Source organism: Oryx dammah, unplaced genomic scaffold (assembly GCF_014754425.2).
Source record: "Oryx dammah isolate SB20612 unplaced genomic scaffold, SCBI_Odam_1.1 HiC_scaffold_15, whole genome shotgun sequence".
NCBI classification, from domain to species: Eukaryota; Metazoa; Chordata; class Mammalia; order Artiodactyla; family Bovidae; genus Oryx; species Oryx dammah.
In genome coordinates this window covers 9,030,824-9,051,706 of record NW_024070199.1, presented here as the reverse complement: position 1 = coordinate 9,051,706, position 20,883 = coordinate 9,030,824, and the positions used below count along the sequence as shown (strand labels likewise).

The 20,883-nt window shown below is 46.3% G+C and overlaps 1 protein-coding gene across 3 annotated transcripts in view; it reads right to left on the bottom strand.

Annotated features, from left to right (window-relative positions):
* The window catches only part of SYTL2 (synaptotagmin like 2), a 120,999-nt gene extending 112,400 nt beyond the window's left edge, over nucleotides 1-8,599 (bottom strand). For all 3 annotated transcript variants that reach the window (XM_040255544.1, XM_040255548.1, XM_040255547.1), the window contains exon 1: nucleotides 8,472-8,599. The gene's annotated coding sequence lies outside the window, so the exon portion shown is untranslated. The remainder of the gene's footprint in view (nucleotides 1-8,471) is intronic.
* Nucleotides 8,600-20,883: the final 12,284 nt, after the last annotated feature.

The following is a 20,883-nucleotide window of genomic DNA, read 5'->3' as shown; positions in this document are numbered from 1 at the left end:
ACCTAGAAACACAAACACACAGGAACCTAGAAACACAAACACACAGGCGTGCGTGCTGCTGTCTGACGCTGATGGCTCGGGGAAAAGGGCCACTCCGTTTCTTGCCATTTGCCCACAGATAAGGGTTTTGCTGGACTGCAAGGAGATCCAACCAGTCCATTCTAAAGGAGAGCAGCCCTGGGTGTTCTTTGGAAGGACTGATGCTAAAGCTGAAACTCCAGTACTGTGGCCACCTCATGCAAAGAGTTGCCTCATTGGAAAAGACTCTGATGCTGGGAGGGATTGGGGGCAGGAGGAGAAGGGAACGACCGAGGATGAGATGGCTGGATGGCGTCACTAACTCGATGGACGTGAGTCTGAGTGAACTCCAGGAGTTGGTGATGGACAGGGAGGCCTGGGGTGCTGCAATTCATGGGGTCGCAAAGAGTCGGACACGACTGAGAGACTGAACTGAAGGGTTTTGTGGCCCATGCCTCCCTGCTCCTCCCCCGCCAGGAAACTCAGAGACTGCTAACCACAGCGGTGCCTGCTGAGCACAAGAAATTCTGCAAAGCACTAACCAAATTCAGCATGTACTGGCTGTCAACAATTCGCAGAACTTCAATTCTGGAAATATGGAAAAGGGGCGTAAACGTTCTTTCTGGGGCCAAGCCTCAATCATTTTGTCAAAAGCAAACCCAGGTTCTTATTTTAAAAGTGGTAAATGCTTATTCCAACGCAGGACATGGGCTTCCCTCGTGGCTCAGCTGGTACAGAATCCGCCTGCAATGCAGGAGACCTGGGTTCAATCCCTGGGTTGGGAAGATCCCCTGGAGAAGGGAAAGGCTACCCACTCCAGTATTCTGGCCTGGAGAACTCCATGGACTGTATAATCCATGGGGCTGCAAAAAGTCGGACATGACTAAGAGACTTTCACTTCACAAGGAATGACATATTTATCATTTATGGAATTACTGATCTCCAGTGTGGTCCAGTCCATAGGTTAGTATACGGCATTACCATTTTTCAACACATATATGCCTTCCTATGGCAGCGGTTTAGTTGCTAAGTGTCTAGCTCTTGCGACCCCATGAACTGTAGCCCACCAGGCTCCTCTTCCCAGGCAAGAATACTGGAGTGAGTTACCATTTCCTTCTCCAGGGTATCTTCCTGACTCAGGGATTGAACCACCGTCTCCTGCATTGCAGGCAGATTCTTTACCATCTGAGTCAGCAAGGAGGCCCTATACCTTCCTATAGAAGTCCTGAATTAAATAGCAGTACCATTCTCTACCAAGTACCTTTCACCAAAAGCTTTAAAATATCTTATCTGTACCCACAAGTCCAAACAAGTGTGCCTTCTAGCAACCTCAAATCCACCTTTCAAACTTTGAACAGTGTTGCTATTCTAAAATCTAGTTATTTCACACACAATATTGAGATACTTTTATTAGCCCCTTGCTGCCTCCAAGATAAGGACAAAGTTTTTAGACCAATTCACTGTTGGGCATCAGCCCCCCACATTAAATATATGATCTCATTTAATCCTCTGAACAACCTTGTGAGGCAGGTCTCATCAGTGACATTTTACAGACACATTAAGGAAATGGTGATAAGGTCTCAGGATGCACCCCTCAACATGTCCCAAGACGGTAGACCTTAAACCACCCTAGAATCCATTCTATCAAGAATCAAAAAATTAAACTGAAAACCAAGATCCTTTGTCTCTTTTTCTCTTTTCTTCTTTTCCCATTTAGGTTATTACAGAATATCAAGCAGAGTTCCCTATGTTATATAGAAGGTATAGATAGTAGGTATAAGCTATATAGTAGGTCCTTGTTGGTTATTTTAAACATAACAGCGTGAGGGACTTCCCTGGTGCAGTGGTTAAGAGTCTGCCTGCCAACACAGGGGACATGGATTCGATCCCTGATGCAGGAAGAGCTCACACGCCGCGGGGCAAGCTACACTGTGCCACGCGACCACTGAGGCCCCGCTCCGCAAGAAGAGAAGCCACCGCAATGAGAAGCCCCCCAATGCAAGGAAGAGAAGCCCCCACGCGCCACAACTAGAGAAAGCCCAAGTGTAGCCCCCACGCAGCAACCAAGACCCGGCACAGCCAAACAGAAACGAACCAATAAAAATGCGTACATGTCAATCCCAAGCGCCCGGTCCATCAGTCCCACTACCCTTTCCCGCCCGCCACCCCACCCCCGGTAACCATAAAGTCATTCTCCAAGTCTGTGAGCCAGGCTTTTTATTACTAAAACAACAAATGATTAGCCTAAAACCAGCAGGGGTGAAGATTCTGCCCTCAGTTCAGTCTTCCTCCCAGGGCAGATGGCTGGCGGAGCGGTTGAGGCACGGATCTGGCGGAGCGCCTTGGCTTGGCCAGGGGTCCAGCCCCTGCCCTCAGCCTCAGAGCCCTGGGTTTTAATCATCTGACTCAGCCAGCGGCAGCAGACCCCAGGCGCCTGTGGCTGTGAGTAATGGCGACACAAAACACATCTGTCTGATCAGAAGCTGATGGTGTCAGTTACACCAGGGGTTACAGTAAAACAATGCTCTACGAGGGAAACAAGAACGCCTATTCGCCCCGGAGCTAAGCAATGCCCTTCTTTCTCCAATTCACAATGCGAACTTGTGGTACCATTTACTAGATCTTATACCCCTTTCTCGAATATGCCTTGATGCATTTATAGAAAGACGACTTATCTAGGAATAATAAAACAAATCTGTTTCCACTAGTTGCTGCAAAATGTCTACAAAGTCATGACATCAGGAAATGTTTTCATTCTGGCCTTTAATCTCTCACACCGTTGTGAGGGATAATGCGTATGTAGGTGGTTTTGTAAGTGGTAAGAGCTTCTTATACTGAATGTCAAGACTTTATTTCAGAAGAGTGACTCATTCATCCTTCCCTTCGTTCATGTTATTAATTCATTAAAAACACTGTGCTAAATTCCCACTGAGTGCCGGGCAACTGGATGCAGAATTAAATCAGAGACTCCAAGCCCTTAGAGGGTCAGTTTTTCCCCAAATTGGTCTTTTCATCTCCACGGTATTCCAGCCACAGCTGGCATGCGCTCCTCTCCTCTCTTCCTCTCTGCCTCAACCATTCCTACAGTTCTGCGTGCTGCTCCCACTTTCTGCAGAAGTCCTCAGCCAGGACCAAGTACCCAGGGTGGTGCTGGTGGTTTAGTCGCTAAGTTGTGTCCGACTCTTGCAACCCCATCGACAGTAGCCTATCAGGCTCCTCTGTCCATGGGATTCTCCAGGCAAGAATACTGGAGTGGGTTGTCATTTCCTTCTCCAGGGGATCTTCCCAACCCAGGGATCAAACCCAGGTCTCCTACATTGCAGGCAGATTCTTTACCAACTGAGCTATGAGGGAAGCCCAGTACCCAGGGGTTACCAGATAAAAGTACTGTATTAAGTGATTTCAGAAGTGAGTGGGAGTGACACGTATGGCCTTATTAACATAAATAACCTGTTTCCATAGTACTTAAGTGGTCCCAAAGCAGTTCTCCCTTCTATATTCTGAGGAAGTTCTAGATTAAGAGTTTAACAGATAGATGAGCAGAAACAACTCTCCCCTCGATGATCTGCGGACCATGTGTTCTCCATGAGGGCAGTCAGCTGGGGAGACCCTCGGAGAATCATGAGAGGGCCCTGAAAGCAACCGGAAGCGGGAGCACTTTCTGACCCCTGATTTATCTGTGTAAGTAACGCACGCTAACTGATAGTACCAGTGGAGCTCCTATCTGATTCATCCGGATGCAGTCATTCTCTACCAAGCTTCTATCTGGGCAAATGTGAATGGAAAATAACCCAGAATCATAGACATTTATGGGTGGGCTTCCCAGGCAGCACTAGTGGTAAAGAATCTCTCTGCCAATGCAGGAGACCCATGAGATGCAAGTTTAATCCCTGGGTCAGGAAGATCCCCTGGAGGAGGAAATGGCAACCCACTCCAGCATTCTTGCCTGGAAAATTCTATGCACCAAGGAGCCCAGCAGGCTACAGTCCATGGGGCCGCAGAGAGTCAGACAAACTAAGCAACTAAGCAGCGAGCAGCAGTACAGATATTTAAGACTGGAAAGAACTTCAACTGGTCCAACTCCTTCACTTTATAGGTTAAAAAAAACTGAGACTTTCTTGATGGTCCAGTGGCTTAGACTCCATGGTCCCAATGCAGGGGGCCCGGGGTTCGATCCCTGGTCAGGGAACCAGAACCCACAGGCCGCAACTAAGATTCTGCACTGCCAAATAAACAATCTTTCCTTAAAAAAAAAAAAAGGCAAGAATCAGGGAGAGGACGAGAGTAACCCCGGATCTCCCAGCACGCCAGGCAGAAGCTGAGCCGTCCGCTTCCCAAGGCAGGGCCCGTTCCGCTGCCGGGAGCTGGTGCCTGCCCGTGAGTAGCCCTGACTGCAGGAGTTGCTGCTGTCCTCGGGTACACCTCACCTCTCCAGCGGCTCTCACGGCCTTCCCTCAGCGTGCCTGGACCTTGCCTTAGGCAGTGAGAACCAGCCCTCGCGAGCTCCGCACTCCCTGTGCAGAGGAACAGTTTTCTAGAATGGCAAGCCTGTTTTCACTCTGTGAGAAGGGCTGTGTTCTGTTATCTTCTCTTCAGGATTGTGATGAAGACTAGCGAGATGCCAGCCATCCAGGAATCCTATCTTCTCTGCGGAAGACAGTAGGGATCCAGTAGAGAGTCTGCATCACAATTAAGTCCTACTGGTGTGAACCCCAAGAGTTGGAGCCCAGCATTTTATAAAGGCCAACAATGCTTTTGGCCAACCATCAAGTTAGCTTCAATTGCATACACAATGACAGGCAATTCAGATAACAAACAACATTTGACTCTCGGTCCTCCTAATGACTTTGGTGGAGAAAAATCAAGCAGGTGTCCCGATTTATGAAAGGAAAAGCTGGTTCACAAAAACTACCCAAAGCCACACAGGTACTAAAATGCAGTGTTGGAGCAATGACCTTATCTACAGCTCCCTCCTCCCCACTGGGCAATTTAGCTTTAGAATTTTCTGCTCACATGTTCCATGTCAACAACAGTGAAGACCTACCTTTTCGGTTACACCTGAGACATTCAAGATTCTTGAGCCACATAAGGAGCACAGCCTGACCCCATAACCTCAGCAGCAGCCCCGGCTCACGGGCACTTGTACTGGAAACTAAACGACACAGGGGAACTCCAGGGGGTGAACTTTGGGGTTCACAAACAAGAGTAACCTTTAATTATTGACGGCTTTAATTATTCAAAACGACCTGAAATGGCTCTTAGCTCTGACAATAATAGAGTCAAAAGTAAGGGTTATATTCATTTGTTCATTTTTTTTTAATGTATAGATGCAGAGAAAGATATGAAAGGCTACATTGTTTTGCATTAGTTGTCTGAGTACAGATGTATTACTGTTATTAATCTGTACTGTATCTTTTTCTACAATGAACAGGTACAGTTTGGATAATAAGAAAACAAACAGTAATGATCTCACTTTTATGGAGAGTCTTAAAAAAGCTAAACTCCTAGAAACAGAGTAAAATGATGGTTGCCAGATGCTGGGGAGTGGGGGAAAATGAGGAGATACTGGTCAAAGAATACAGATTTCCAGTTATAAGATGAGTAAGGTCTGAGGATCTAACATACAGTATGGTGACTACAGTATGTATTACATACTTGAAAGTGGCTAAGAGTAAATTGCAAACGTCCTCACTATAAGAAACATAGAAGCAACATATACACATATGACATCATCATGTGCACACCTTAGACTATGCAGTGTTGTGTATCACTCGTATCTTAATAAGACTAGGGGGAGGGAAAACAATGATTGTTTTTATTTTTTAAATATGTTCTTCACTCCAAAAAATGGGAAAAGAGGTAATCATCATAGAAGGTTGGGAAGCTCTATTACTGTGAACCAAGTGAACAGAAAATGCAAATACTTAAAGCCCCGAGACCAGAACCTTTGCCCTGCTTCTCCATTTGGGTTCCCTCAGCCCCCAAGAATATAAAGCAATATGCCAGGGCACCAATTTTACACAAATATTTTGCAGAAGAAAACTATATACAAATATTTGTATATAAAAAAACAAACCTAACAAGCATATGGAATCACATAAAAACTGCATAAAACCTTAAAACCATTTTCAAGCTGCCTGGGGCCCATCTGAACTACATACCCCAATGCTCAGGAGCACTTGCCAGGCTTGTTTGCTATCGGAGACTTTTTATGGAGAAGTCTGGGAAGATGGAACACGAATAGTACCGTCCTATTTTCCCCTCTTCTTGAAGGAGCAGAAACCCGATTAAAACTAAGTTATTTTTCCAGTTCACTTTTTTAAAAAGTCAAATTCGTCTTTATCTACTATCCTTAAAACTCCTTTACAAAACAGGTGCCAGTCAACATATTACCAGGGTAATCTGTAAGCCCACAGGGGCACAGTTCACCCTACCTTCCTCACCTGAGGAGGAAAACAATCTGGCCTGGCATCCTGGGGTTCTGAGGATGGTGGGGGCCCCGGGCTGCCGCTGCCCACTTCTGCAGGACGGCAGACCACTCTGTACAACGTGCTAATTCATTCATTCCACAAATGTTTATTGAGCGAAGCCTGAGAAAGGCCTTTCAGGGGACAGTGGGATCATTCACAACCCAACGGTCAGGTCTAACGGATCAGCTGTGGACAATCAATCTTTCATTAGACCTCAAACCACCTCTAGGATAGAGCAAACAGGGCCCCCATCCCACCCAGGCACCAGCAGCTGGGCGGGATCAGGCAGGGGCATTCTGGAAGAGGGCTGCCGCTGGAGAGAGCCTAATGCATCCTGATTCCCACCAGAATGACTGGATCCCTCGCACCTTAAGGGACATAACACTTCCAAAGTGCTTTGAATGGCTCTCGGCACCTCGTGTAAGCCCAGAAACAGTCATTTCTGCTGTTACTATGTCAACTTGCCCTTATTCACAGAGCACCAAAAAAGGGGGGGAGGGGTGGAGAACACAGGTTTTCAAATCAGAAAGATTGGATTTGAATCCCAGCTCGGCCATTTACTAGCTATGTGACTAAGGGAAACAAGTTTTCTGAGCCTCAGTTTCTTATCTGTAAAATGGAGTAAATACCAGTATCCTAGCCCTCACATAGCTCAGTGAGAATTAAGGATATGTTGTCTTACACAACAAAGAGTATCTGGCCCATAAGGGCCCCCATAAAGTCAATACTGCCACCTCCATGGCCCCTTCCGCTGCCTCTGATGGGCCCTGGAATCTAATTTCACCTGGATACCACACTGAGGGCAGAATGGGCTACAGGGCAGAGGGAAAGAGATGGGAGAGACCCACAGGGGACCTTCTACAGAAACCCACCAGGGCCCTCTGCTCCGCTCAGCTCTCCTTCCATGGGTGGCAGCTCCATCCTGCAGACACCTGCCTGCCTCGCTGGGAATGCCTGCCAAGGGGACAGGAAGCTGAACAGCAGTTGGAATCCATCCCGCCTTCCAGAATGTGTGTGTGTCTGTCTGGGGCTTCCTCTGCACACCCCGGCGTGGTGGAGGCTGGCAGCATGATTCATAGTCTCTTCTTATCTCTGCTTGCATCTCAACCCAGAACCCAAGCCCTGGAGCCTGCTGGTCACAGACCAGCAATAAGTGAAAACGAGGACTTGTCATGCAGACAGGAAGGGAGCCCCCTCGAAGTCAAAGGGGCTTTACAAAGGGAGGCGAGAGGAAAGGGAAGCGGGAGGAGGCGGGGTGGGGCAGAGACAGGGGCCCACTTCCTACACGCTGGTGGAGCCCGCTGTCTTAGCTGCTGAAGCAGTTGGTTTCTCCACTTTGAAAAGATGATAAAGCCCATTCCTGTAATACACGACTCAACCGCGGGACAAGGGCTGGGTGCAGGCAGAGAACTCCAAAACAAACCTGCTTGTTTTCCAAGCAGAAACCGTCGGTTCCCAACTCGCCCTCCCCAGCCCCCACCTGTAGGTAGGTCCTCACGCCCCACAGTACCCCACCTGAGCAACCGAGGGGCAGGCTGCAGACAGGTCCACCCAGCAGCCGGCCCCAAGCCAAGCTCAGTCCTCGAAAGCCCAGGGAACCGCCGCCCACCCGAGCACTCGGCCTCCTGGAGACTCGCCCCCTGGGCACTAGAGTTGGCTCTTCAGCGTGTGGGAGACTAAGCAAGGGCGCTTGCCGGACGCCGCAACGAAGTGCAGCACGTTTCAGAACTCAGAACCAAAAAGCGTCACACCACAGCAACTCCCACATTTAAAAGAGGAGGAACCAGTACCAGGGAGGGAAAGACAACTCCTCGAGGTAACACAGCAAGCGGGCTGGACCGGCTGCGGGGAGGCGCAGGCAGGCGGGCGAAGAGAGCATCTCGCTGCTCCCCGTGTCATCTCGGCTGCAGACCCCGGGCGGCTGGTACAAACCCCGAACCCCACCCCGGGCCCCCCTAACCCCGGAGCGGCGCGCTGCGTTACCTTCCTCGGAACTGGACGCTACGCGCCTCCTCTCCTGCGGCGGGGTGCAGGCGGCTCTGCCCCGCGCGCTCGCCCGGGGATCCAGGTACCGCCCGGCAGCTGTCCGCGCGGGGCGGCGCGTGCTGGCTCCCGGGGCGGGCGGCGGGCGGGCGCGGGGGCCACTCCCGGACGCACCGGCCAATACCTCCCCGCCCGCCCCGCGCCCCGCCCCGGCCCGGCCCCCGCGGGCGTGGGCTCCGGCCTTCTCTCCCGCCCTTCTCTCCACCCCACTCCGCCCCTCTCCTGTTTAATTCTCTCCCCCGGGCTCCACTTCTTGGCCTCCATCTCAGGCGTAACTTACTCCGAAACAACTTTTTCACTCTGCAGATCAAGACCGCAACACGGTTATTTTTCGATTCCTGTGCTTTAGTGGTCCTTGGAGTCCGAGAGCGTGGAGCGCCAGAAGCCCCTCTAAGATCGGGGGTCAGCTCCCCACCCGCCCCTGCGCGGGAGAAAGGGGAGCAAAGTGATACCCGACAAGATGCTTTCACCCCGGATGTCAGTTTCCTCACCAGGGAAATACAGAGAAGTACTTCACAGGTGGTGGTGGTGGCGGTGGTGGTTTAGTCGCTCAGTCGTGTCCTACTCTTGCGACCCCATGAACTGTAGCCCACCAGGCTCCTCTGTCCATGGGATTTTCCAGGCAAGAATACTGGAGTGGATTGTCGTTTTCTTCTCCAGGGGATCTTCCCAACCCAGGAATCGAACCCAGGTCTCCTGCATTGCAGGCAGATTCTTTACCGACTGAGCTATGAGGGAAGTCCATCACAGGTTGTAGGAGGGATTAAATGAGCTGATGATTTAAAAATACCTTATACAGGGTCTTCCCTGGCAGTCCAGTGGTTAAGACACCGTGCTTCCACTGCAGGGGGTACAGGTTCCATCGTTAGTGGGGGAGGCTTGGCCAAAAAATGGAGGGGGGCGGGGAGCGGTAGTCTATGTATTTTATATGTATATACAGTAATACCTGGATAAATGGTGAGGGCGGTTTGTTCGCTACCCAGTGGGGGCGCAGTAAGGACCGGCACACTGCTGGAAGGTGCTGGTTGCTGCAGAGGCAGGTACGCCTATAAACACAATATTGTATCTTGGCCAGTTAAAAAAAAAAAAGTTACTGATGATAAAGCCAGCTCAGGCAAACTTGGGAAATTGGTGAACTTTAAGGCTTTTTGCTTCCTGGTCATCTCCCTAGTCACTGTTGAACATCCATTTGAAGGTAACCCATGTCTGCCTTGGGTCCTTCCAGAGACCTTCCTTCTCCCAATCTTGCAAATGCTGATCCCCAAAGGACTGGTTCAGGCTGGGTGCAGCACTGCCCATCTGTCCTAGGAATTCTTGCCTTGGGTTAATGTGGGTATTTGGGCTTTTATCCAAGCTTTAAGAGCCTAAATGTGTCCCCATGCTGTGTGAGCACTCCAGATGCAAAAGAGGATTAAGCCTTTGAAAAGACAAATTTGTGAACAATTTAAGTGTAGAGTTGTTGTTGTTGAGTGTAGAGTTGTTGCTCAGTCGTGTCCAGCTCTTTGCTACCCCATGGACCGCATGCAGCACACCAGGCTTTCCTGTCCTTCACTGTCTCCCTGAGTTTGCTCAAACTCATGTCCATTGAGTCCATGATGCCATCCAACCATATCATCCTCTGTCACCCTCTTCTCCTCCTGCTGTCAATAACTGGTATAATAGTTGCACAGGAAGGAGAAGAGTTTATCTCCCTGCTTCTCTCCAGCCTGGAGGGCAGGCACTGGGTCTTGGGCCCTCCTCACCCTTCCCACCCTCCCCCTTCCCCACCCTGCATCACCTGTTACAAGGCTTAGTGAGAACCCAATGCTCGCTATTCTGTGTCACTCCTCCCCAGCAAACAGACAGCAACTCCCAATGGCAAGGGAAGGTCTAAGGCTTCTCACTTAAGGTTCTGGGGCAGGCAGGTGGGGGAGAAATTTTGAGGTAGGGTCTCTTTAGGGACTCTGAACTCATCCAGAGCTATATGGCTCAGAAGTTGAAAGCTAGAGCTCTGAGACTCCTTTAGTGGTCCAGTGGTTAAGACTGTGTGCTTCCCGAGCAGGGGCCATGGGTTCCATCCCTGATTGGGGAACTAAGACCCCACATGCCTCAAGGCCAGTAAGTTTTTTTTAAAAAGCTAGAGCTCTGACCTCAAACGACCAAAGTTCAAACACTGAACCCACCATTTTCTAAGAGGACCTGAGTTCAGTTATTTAACCTCTCTGTGCCTCCATTTGTTCACCGGTTGAGAAGATGATAATCTTGCTCCTCTCTAAGGTTCCTGTGAAAATTAAAATGAGAAAGTGCATGTGTTTAGCAGGGTGCCTTGCACACAAAGTGTGTTGAATAAATCTTAGTTAACATGATCCTAGCAAGTCCGGGGTGGGTTGTTCCTCTTAACCTATGGATTGCCACTCTTCAAAATGGTTTGCTTATAAGTGACAGAGATTTCACAGAATTCTCTGCTGATATCGAAGAGAAAGAGAAGGAGGGTAGGGATAATGCAATGCAGTGGTGACAAGTGCCGTGTCCTGACTCCGCTGGACTCCACCACTGAACTACCCAGGTGACTCTGGACAAATCACATAACCTCTTTAAGCCTCAGTTCATCTTCTGTGAAATGGAAATAGTAAGATTACCTATCTCATGTAAGGAAGATGCTGTAATACACATAGCACACTGCCTGGCCCAGTTAAGATCTCAATGCTGCTGCTAAATCACTTCAGTCGTGTCGGACTCTGTGCAACCCCATAGATGGCAGCCACCAGGCTCTGCTGTCCCTGGGATTCTCCAGGCAAGAACACTGGAGTGCGTTAAGATCTCAATAGCTAATAGTAAGACAGGGCTTCCCAGGTGGCACTTGTGATAAGAACCTGCCTGCTAATGCAGGAGGCATAAGAGACGTGAGTTCAATCCCTGGGTTGGGAAGATCCCCTGGAGGAGGAAATGGCAACTCACTCCAGTATTCTTGCCTGGAGAATCCCATGGACAGAGGAGCCTTAAAGAGCTACAGTCCATAGGGTCACAAATATAACTGAAGCGGCTTAGCGCACACACACGATAATGATAACGGTTAGAAGAGAGGTCTTATACTTTGGAAAAAGGGAAAAGTAATCTGACAGTAATGCATTGGAAAGGGAAATGCAATCCCTTCCCAAACTAAACTTAATCATAAAGGATGGAGCTAGATCTGTGAAAAAAAAAACTGATTGGGACGGGGCAGAAGTTAGCTGAGAAACCCAAAGGTGGAGCTCAAGCCTGGGGAGTTTCCCAGCTGGGCGTGGGTTATTTAAATTTGGGGCTTCCGTTTGAACAAAGATAAAATTCTTGCAACTCTACAAACTAAAATAGAATGAAGTGTTGTTTGCAGAGTTGTGTATGACTGCCCTCTGAGCTGACCTCTTGGGATGGTAGAAAGCCAAAGATCTTGTTTTCAAATGGGAATCTGGGATTGAACCCCTCATACCACCCAGCTGTGACTTTGTAGAGTCACAGGCTCTTTGCCAAGTTTAGTTTTATCAGCCAGTTAGGTAAATATTTGTGGGATAGGTTAGGTGTGGTTCCTGCAGGCTTGGAACATCCTCACCTCTATTTCTGTTCCAAGGAATCCTTTTCAGCCATAAGGACCAGTGACAAATGTCACAAGAATCTACCCTCCTAGGTTGAATGAATCAACCCTTTGAATCTCTCTAACCCCCATGATGTATTACTTAAACCTTTTCTTGGTATTGATTTCATTGTGTCTTTATAGTTAGGTGTCACAGGATATGCCACTCCTCACCAGGTTTTTTTTAAATATAAATTTATTTATTTTAATTGGAGGCTAATTACTTTACAATATTGTATTGGTTTTGCCATATATCAACATGAATCCGCCACAGGTGTACACATGTTCCCATCCTGAACCCCCCTCCCATCTCCCTCCCCATACCATTCCCTCTGGGTCATCCCAGTGCACCAGCCCCGAGCATCCTGTATCATGCATCGAACCTGGACCGGCAATTCGTTTCACATATGACAAAGAATTAATCTCAAAAATATACAAGCAACTCCTACAGCTCAATTCCAGAAAAATATATGACCCAATCAAAAAATGGGCCAAAGAACTAAACAGACATTTCTCCAAAGAAGACATACAGATGGCTAACAAACACATGAAAAGATGCTCAACATCACTCATTATCAGAGAAATGCAAATCAAAACCGCAATGAGGTACCATTTCACGCCAGTCAGAATAGCTGCTGTCCTCACCAGTTTTAAAGCTTCTCCAATTTAGGGGCTTCTCTGATAGCTCAATTGGTAAAGAATCCACCTGCAATGCAGGAGACACCAGTTCAAGTTCTGAGTCTGGAAGATCCCTTGAGAAGGGATAGGCTCCCCACTCCAGTATTCTGGCCTGGAGAAGTCCATGGACTGTACAGTCCATGGGGTCGCAAAGAGTGGGACACGGCGGAGCGATGTCACTTTTCCAATTCAGGGACCCCTTTGTTCTCTTTGTGCTTCTTCTCACGACCTCCACCCGTCCTCCACCCCCACCTCGACCCCAGATGACTGTACACCATAGGAACTCAATGCTTGTTAAACTGCATCTCATAGTAAGCACGTTACAGAGAAGAGCACTGTTGCCACCGTGGAAAAGTGAAACAAAACAGAACAACAAAATCTTCCAGGGAAGACATGCGTTTATCTTTAAGCTATGCGGATTTATAACTTCTTACCCACAAAAAACGGAAGATGTTGCAAAATGCTGTACAATCACATCTAGTATGGTGATGTGGTTAGGTGACATAGCAAGCAGTAGGGATCAAATGTACAACATTTAGAATATAATTCAGTCATAGTACTGGGTTTTGGAATTTGGTTTCCTAAGCAATTTGCAAATACTGACTATCATTTTAACTTTTGGAAGTACAAACTCTGGCCTTAAATTGTGGTAGCAGTCTCTCCACAGTCTTTAATAATGCCTTGCATTTCTAACAAGGCTTTGTATTTTTCAAAGCTCTTTCACTTTGATTATCTCGTTTGATCTTCACATCAACGCCATGATGTACGAAGGGCTGCTATTAGTATCTGCATTTTACGGATGAAGTTAGGAGGGATTTGAAAGAATCAGGCCCTAGGCTTAGGCCAAATGGCACACTAGTGACACAGCCAGTGATCTGTAAACCAGAGATTTCTGATTTTCATGAACATTTTGGCATCATAAAGTTATAAGCTTAGTTATAAGCTTTATGAGCAACAGTCTTAGGCAGACATGTCTTAATTTACACTCATGTGTACACTTTTTCACACAGAGTTCCTTTTAGAAAATAAAGAAAGGGACTTCCCTGGTGGTCCAGTGGTTAAGAAGCTGCACTTTCACTTCAGGGGGCATGGGTTTGATCTCTGGTCAGGGAACTAAGATACCACATGCTACACAAAAAAATAGAAAAAAAAAAGTAAAGAAAAACCTCCATGGTGCTCATCTCTCTCTGATGTGTAATAATCATAACTTGTTACGTCAGTGCCTGTCATCTGTGGGTAGCAACATGCATTCTAACATTAATTATTCTTTAAAAACATTTCTAGGTTTACTCTATCAGTGTTTCAGAACAAATTTTCTCAACCTTAATATTCAAAGAAATAACATTACTTCAAAAATAAAGACCTCCATTTATATGAAATACCTAGAATAGTCAAACACAAAAAGGCAGAAAGTAGAAGAAGAGTGTTCCCAGGGACTAGGGAACGGGGGCGGAGGGGGCGGAATGGGAAGTTACCAGACACAGAGTTTAATTGTGGGATGTTGAAAAAGTTCTGGAGATGGATGATGAGGACACTTGCAGGACAGTATGAATGCACTCAGTGCCACAGAACTGCACAGTGAAAAATAGTTAAAGTGGTAAATCCGTTACCTAACACAAGCTTGTGTGCCCAAAACACAGAGGGGTCAAACGAACCAAATGAGCGTGCAGCAGAGAAAGGGTCACTGCAGGGCTCACGCCCAAAACACGTCCAAACTCCCTGAAGGGCGTCAGCAAAGCGTTTTCAAAGGCCGGGTGAGACATGGGCATCCTGGAGGGTATGTCGTCAGCTGTGTGCAATTCTCTGATTGGTTGACGGTGAACAATCCTGAGTCACCAGCAGGCCTGGGGGCTAGGTGCTGATGAGCATCAGGTAGTTAATTTCTTCCATTTGGTGGTGGTTTTCAGCAAATGAAAAGCCCAGGAAATACGCATGAGATACTATTAACCGGGCACTACAGAGAGGAGCTACAGCAGAGGACGGGGAGTGGGGTGGAGGGCTGTCCTGGGAAAGCCCATAGGGTCCTTCTCAGTTACAGAGTTTTTTGTTATGTATATTCTACCACAATTTTTTAAAAGTAGAAAACCACCTCACTTTATTAATATGATCTCCTCTAATAGAAGAATTGTAATGATAACGTAACTCCTAATCTTCTTTGTTTACTTTTTTAAAAATTCACCTTGCCTAAAAGCCCTTTACACTTGATACGGATGAGAAGATAATAATCTGTAGGGAGCCCTGGGCTTCCCGGGTGGCTCAGCTGGTAAAGAATCTGCCTGCAATGTGGGAGCCCCAGCTTTGATCCCTGGGTCAGGAAGATCCCCTGGAGAAGGGAATGGCTACCCACTCTAGCATTCTTACTAAGCTTTTTATAAACTCTAAGATGAGTCTGAGGTTTTCATGAAGAGCTGGGACCCTAGTAGATTTTTTTACTGGGGTACAGTTGCTTTGAGCATTCTATGGCATTGCCTTTCTTTGGGATTGGAATGAAAACTGACCTTTTCCAGTCCTGTGGCCGCTGCTGAGTTTTCCAAATTTTCTGGCATATTGAATGCAGCACTTTCACAGCATCATCTTTTAGGATTTGAAATAGCTCAACTGGAATTCCATCATCTCCACTAGCTTTGTTCATAGTGATGCTGCCTAAGGCCTACTTGACTTCACATTCCAGGATGTCTGGCTCTAGGTGAGTGATCATAGCATTGTGGTTATCTGGGTCATGAAGATCTTTTATGTTCTTCTGTGTATTCTTGCCACCTCTTCTTAATATCTTCAGCTTCTGTTAGGTCCATACTATTCTGTCCCTTATTGTGTCCACCTTCGCATGAAATGTTCCCTTGGTAGCTCCAACTTTCTTGAAGAGCTCTCTAGTCTTTCCCATTCTGTTGTTTTCCTCTATTTCTCTGCATTGATTCTGCTTTATTGACTACGCCATAGCCTTTGTCTGTGTGGATCACAACAAACTGTGGAAAATTCTTAAAGATGGGAATACCAAACCACATTAACTGCCTCCTGAGAAACTGCATGCAGGTCAAGAAGCAACAGTTAGAACCAGACATGGAACAACAGACTGGTTCCAAATCGGGAAAGGAGTATGTCAAGCCTATATATTGTCACCCTGCTTATTTAACTTCTATGCAGAGTACATCATGTGAAATGCCAGGCTGCATGAAGCACAAACTTCAAGATTGCCAGGAGAAATATCAATAACCTCAGATATGCAGATGACACCACCCTTATGGCAGAAAGTGAAGAAGAACTAAAGAGCCTCTTGATGAAAGTGAAAAAGGAAAGTGAAAAAGCTGGCTTAAAACTCAACATTCAAAAAACTAAGATCTTGGCATCCAGTCCCATCACTTCATGGCAAATAGATGGAGAAACAATGGAAACAGTGAAAGACTTTCTTTTCTTGGGCTCTACAATCACTGCAGATGGTGACTGCACCCATGAAATTAAAAGACACTTGTTCCTTGGAAGAAAAGCTATGACCAACCTAGACAGCATATTAAAAAGCAGAGACATTACTTTGCCAACAAAGGTCCGTCTAGTCAAAGCTATGTTTTTTCCAGTAGTCATGTATGGATGTGAGAGTTGGACTATAAAGAAAGTTGAATGCCAAAAGATTTTCCAGTGGTCATGTATGGATGTGAGAGGTGGACTAAAAAGAAAGCTGAGCACCAAAGAATTGATGCTTTTGAACTGTGGTGTTGGAGAAGACTCTTGAGAGTCCCTTGGACTGCAAGGAGATCCAACCAGTCCATCCTAAAGGAGATCAGTCCTGGGCATTCATTGGAAGGACTGATGTTGAAGCTGAAACTCCAATACTTTGGCCACCTGATGCAAAGAGCTGACTCATTTGAAAGACCCTGATGCTGGGAAAGACTGAGGGCAGGAGGAGAAAGGGACAACAGAGGATGAGATGATTGGATGGCATCACCAACTCAATGGACATGAGTTTGAGTGAGCTCTGGGAGTTGGTGATGGACAGGGAGGTCTGGTGTGCTGCACTCCATGGGGTCACAAAGAGTCAGACACAACTGAGCGACTGAACTGAACTAACAGTTGCTTTACAATATGTTGTTAGTTTCTGCTGTACAATGAAGTGAATCAGCTGTATGTATGCACATATCCCCTCCCTCTTGGACCTCCCTCCTGCCTCCATCCCACCCAATCCAGGTCCCCACAGAGCACTGAGTTGAGCTCCTTGTGCTATACAGCTTCCCACTAGCTAGCTATTTTACACATGGTAGTGGATCCTACTGGATTTTTATAGCTACTACTAATCAAGTGCTTCCTATCTGCCAGGTACTGACTAAATGATTTTACCTATTATTTTGTGTAATCATCTAAGTAGCTCCAAGTGAAAACAGATGAGAAACTGAGTTATAAGAAGATTAAGATACTTGCTCAAGCCTAAATAGCCAAACGTATTTTTGGACTTCTATCAAAACTCTGAGACTGACTCCCCCAGAAGGCCATAGAATCTCCCTTCAAGAAGGAATGGTCTAAGCATTTGTCACTGGTTTCAAAAGAATTTGCAACAACACATGCCTGAATTTTGCAAAAATTACACAGTTAACATTGTAGGCAAAAGAATGATGGGGTTTGACCACAAGTTTTTCTAGAATTGGGTGGAGTCCCAAAAGGAGAAGATTGATGTGAAGCTTGGAAATTTTACTTTGGATTATTTAGATCAAATACGACTCAAAAGTTTTTAAGACCCACTAAAGTCTACGTAAGCCCAAATCATCTACATGCAGACTGCAGGATGCTGTGGTTAGTCAGGTTACAGCTCTGATAACCACCATCGTGTTCAGAGTAAACAAATAGCAATTCTGGGGCTTGCAGAGAAGCCATGGAAAACCCTGAGAGGGGCTTTAACTTTGAATTAAAGGCAACCATAACCCACCAAACTGCTGACTATCAACATGTTTACATTTTGTCTGATGGGGGGTGGGGTGAATGCAAAAGAGTTTGAGTGACTCTCAAAGCTGCTGCCTGTGGTGTGGTCAAAGCAGCCTAACAGTGTCCAGGGGAGGCGTACTGGGGAAATGCAATGAAAGGATCCAGCTACACACAGTGAGAGGCTCAGTCGGTCCAAGGAGAACTTGAACTTGAGTTGGGCAGGTATTACCCTCTGTTGGGCACGTGAGTGGAAGGGACACTTAAGTCAGTAACAGGTCTCACTCAGAGCAACATACAGTGTACAGAAGATTGCCAAAAGTCTGGTGTATGATCATCAAAAGTGTCTAAATATGGGGAATGGATGACAGAATTTTGTTGAAGATTTCTCACTAAATGTCACACTGAGTGTCTTGGGGTAGAATGGATTGCATTGAGTATCAGAGAAAATGTTATAACCATCAGAGAGAACTTGCAGTGATACACTTCAATACCTAACGCTTGCTAAATTCTACCATTCTAAGTAAGATAGAGCGTTGAGATAAGCAAATATCCCCTCTCCCCCAGGACTGGGTAATTCAATGGGAGTAAATGAACCAATAGGAAGTAAGCTCCCTGTTTCCTGGGAAGCAGGCTAAGAGGAGCAGGGGGAAGAGAGAGTGAGGAATACTATAAGAATTCAAAGCTATGACCACAGACCAGGGCTCTGGTGATTTATGTGACATTCATCCTGGGCACATGACTCCCCTGGAGTTTATCCCACTCTTTCTACATTTCCCAGAGCCTTGACAGAGACTGGAAGAGCTGAGATGAGATCTAGGACAAGTCACATCATAATCACTACCATCTGCTACATCCACTCATAGGGAAAGGATGCTGGGACCATTAGGTATACTGCCCTGGGTTAAGAGGTCAAAGAAAAAAGTTTTCATAATGAGTGCCATTTCTTTCTTTGTTCACTTTGCCTATTGCATAGTTTAATTACTTTTTGAAGTGTCTGATGCTGGGTATGAAACTGGAAAGAATCATGACCGTGAGTTATACAGGAAAGGTAACTTTCTTCTGGCTAGTTCTTAGAAGCTATTTTGCAACAGGATGCAATACTTTGTGTTTCCAGTTAATGGGACTGTCTGCAGTAGAACCCAAACTGGGGGATGGGTGGGTGGGGAGGAAAGAACTGGGTGCACGATTTCTAGCCAAATAGTCTGGGGTTTGGAGCAAGGATCACCCGAAGCCAGAGCTAAAATATTAGACGAGAAAACTGAGGCAGGAGTCCAGCTGTATGGATTTTGGCAACACGAGAAGATTAAGGAAACAGTGCTCACAGCCAGAGAGCTGAGAATTGAAACTCAGGCTGTCACTTCCATTAGTTTAACCCTTGACAAGTGCCTTCATTTCTCTAAGGCTCTGTGTCTTCATGTGTGAAAAGGGTACAATAATCATCTCATAGGTACATTGTGAGAATTAAGCTATATAAAGTACATTGTTGTTATTTAGCTGATAAGTCACCTCTGACTCTTTTGCAACCCCATGCACTGTGGCCTGCCAGGCTCCTCTGTCCCTGGGATTTTCCAGGCAAGAATACTGGAGTGGGTTACCATTTCCTTCTCCAGGGGATCTTCCCAACTCAGGGATCAAACCCACAACACCTTTATTGGTTCACAGATTCTTTACCACTGAAACACCTGGAAGCCCATAAAGTATATAGGTTAAAAATAAACACTTCTTTCCTTTTATAAGCTCCCTGACAAACATAAAGTCAACAGAAGGAAGGAAATAATAAAGATCACAGAGGAAATAAATGAAATAGAGATTTTTAAAATAGAAAAAAATCAATAAATCCAAGAGTTGGTTTTTTGTAAGGGTAAACAAAATTGACAACCCTCTGATCAGGATCACCAAGAACAAAAGAAAGAGGATTCAAATAAACAAAATGAGAAAGAGGGGAAATAACAACCAAAACCACACACAAAAAATAAATAAACACGAGAATACTATGAACAATTATCCAATGAATTGGACAACCTAGAAGAAAATGAACAAGTTTCTGGAAACAGCCCACCAAAACTGAGTCAAGAGGAAACATATAAGTTAAACAGACCAATTACTACAAGTAAAATAAAATCTGTTAAAAAAAAAAAAAAGGAAAGAAAGATAACAAAAAACAAACAAACAAACAAATCTCCTTGCAGAAAAATGTCTAGGACCAGATGGCTTCACTGGGGAATTCTACCAAACATACAAACAAGAACTTATACTGATCCTCCTCAAACTCTTCCAAGAGACTGAAGTGGAGATAACACTCTCAGGGTCATCCTATGAAGCCACCATCACCCCGATACCAAAACTTGACAGAGACACTACCAAAGAAGAAAATTACAGGCCAGTTTCTTTGATGAATATAGATGCAAAACCTCTCAAAAAGTAACTGAATCTAACAACACATGAGAAAGATCATACACCACAATGAAGTTGGATTCATTCACCCCTTGGACCCAGGGTCATAAGGATGGTTCAATACATACAAGTCAATCCATGTGCTACATACACCACATCAACAAAAGAAAGAAAACACACAATCATTTCAATAAATGCAGAAAAGGTGTTTGATAAAATTCAACATCCATTCCAGAGAAGGCAATGGCACCCCACTCCAGTACTCTTGCCTGGAAAATCCCATGGATGGAGGAGCCTGGTAGGCTGTAGTCCATGGGGTCGCTAAGAGTCGGGCACGACTGAGTGACTTCACTTTCACTTTTCACTTTCATGCATTGGAGAAGGAAATGGCAACCCACTCCAGTGTTCTTGCCTGGAGAATCCCAGGGACAGAGGAGCCTAGTGGGCTGCCATCTATGGGGTCACACAGAGTCGGACACGACTGAAGAGACTTAGCAGCAGCAGCAGCAACATCCATTCATGAAGAAAACTCTTACCATGGTGGCTATTCAGTTCAGTTCAGTTCAGTCGCTCAGTCGTGTCCAACTCTTTGCAACTCCATGAATGGCAGCACGCCAGGCCTCCCTGTCCATCACCGACACCTGGAGTTCACCCAGATTCATGTCCATCGAGTCAGTGATGCCATCCAGCCATCCCATCCTCCGTCGTCCCCTTCTCCTCCTGCCCCCAATCCCTCCGAGCATCAGAGTCTTTTCCAGTGAGTCAACTCTTCACATGAGGTGGCCAAAG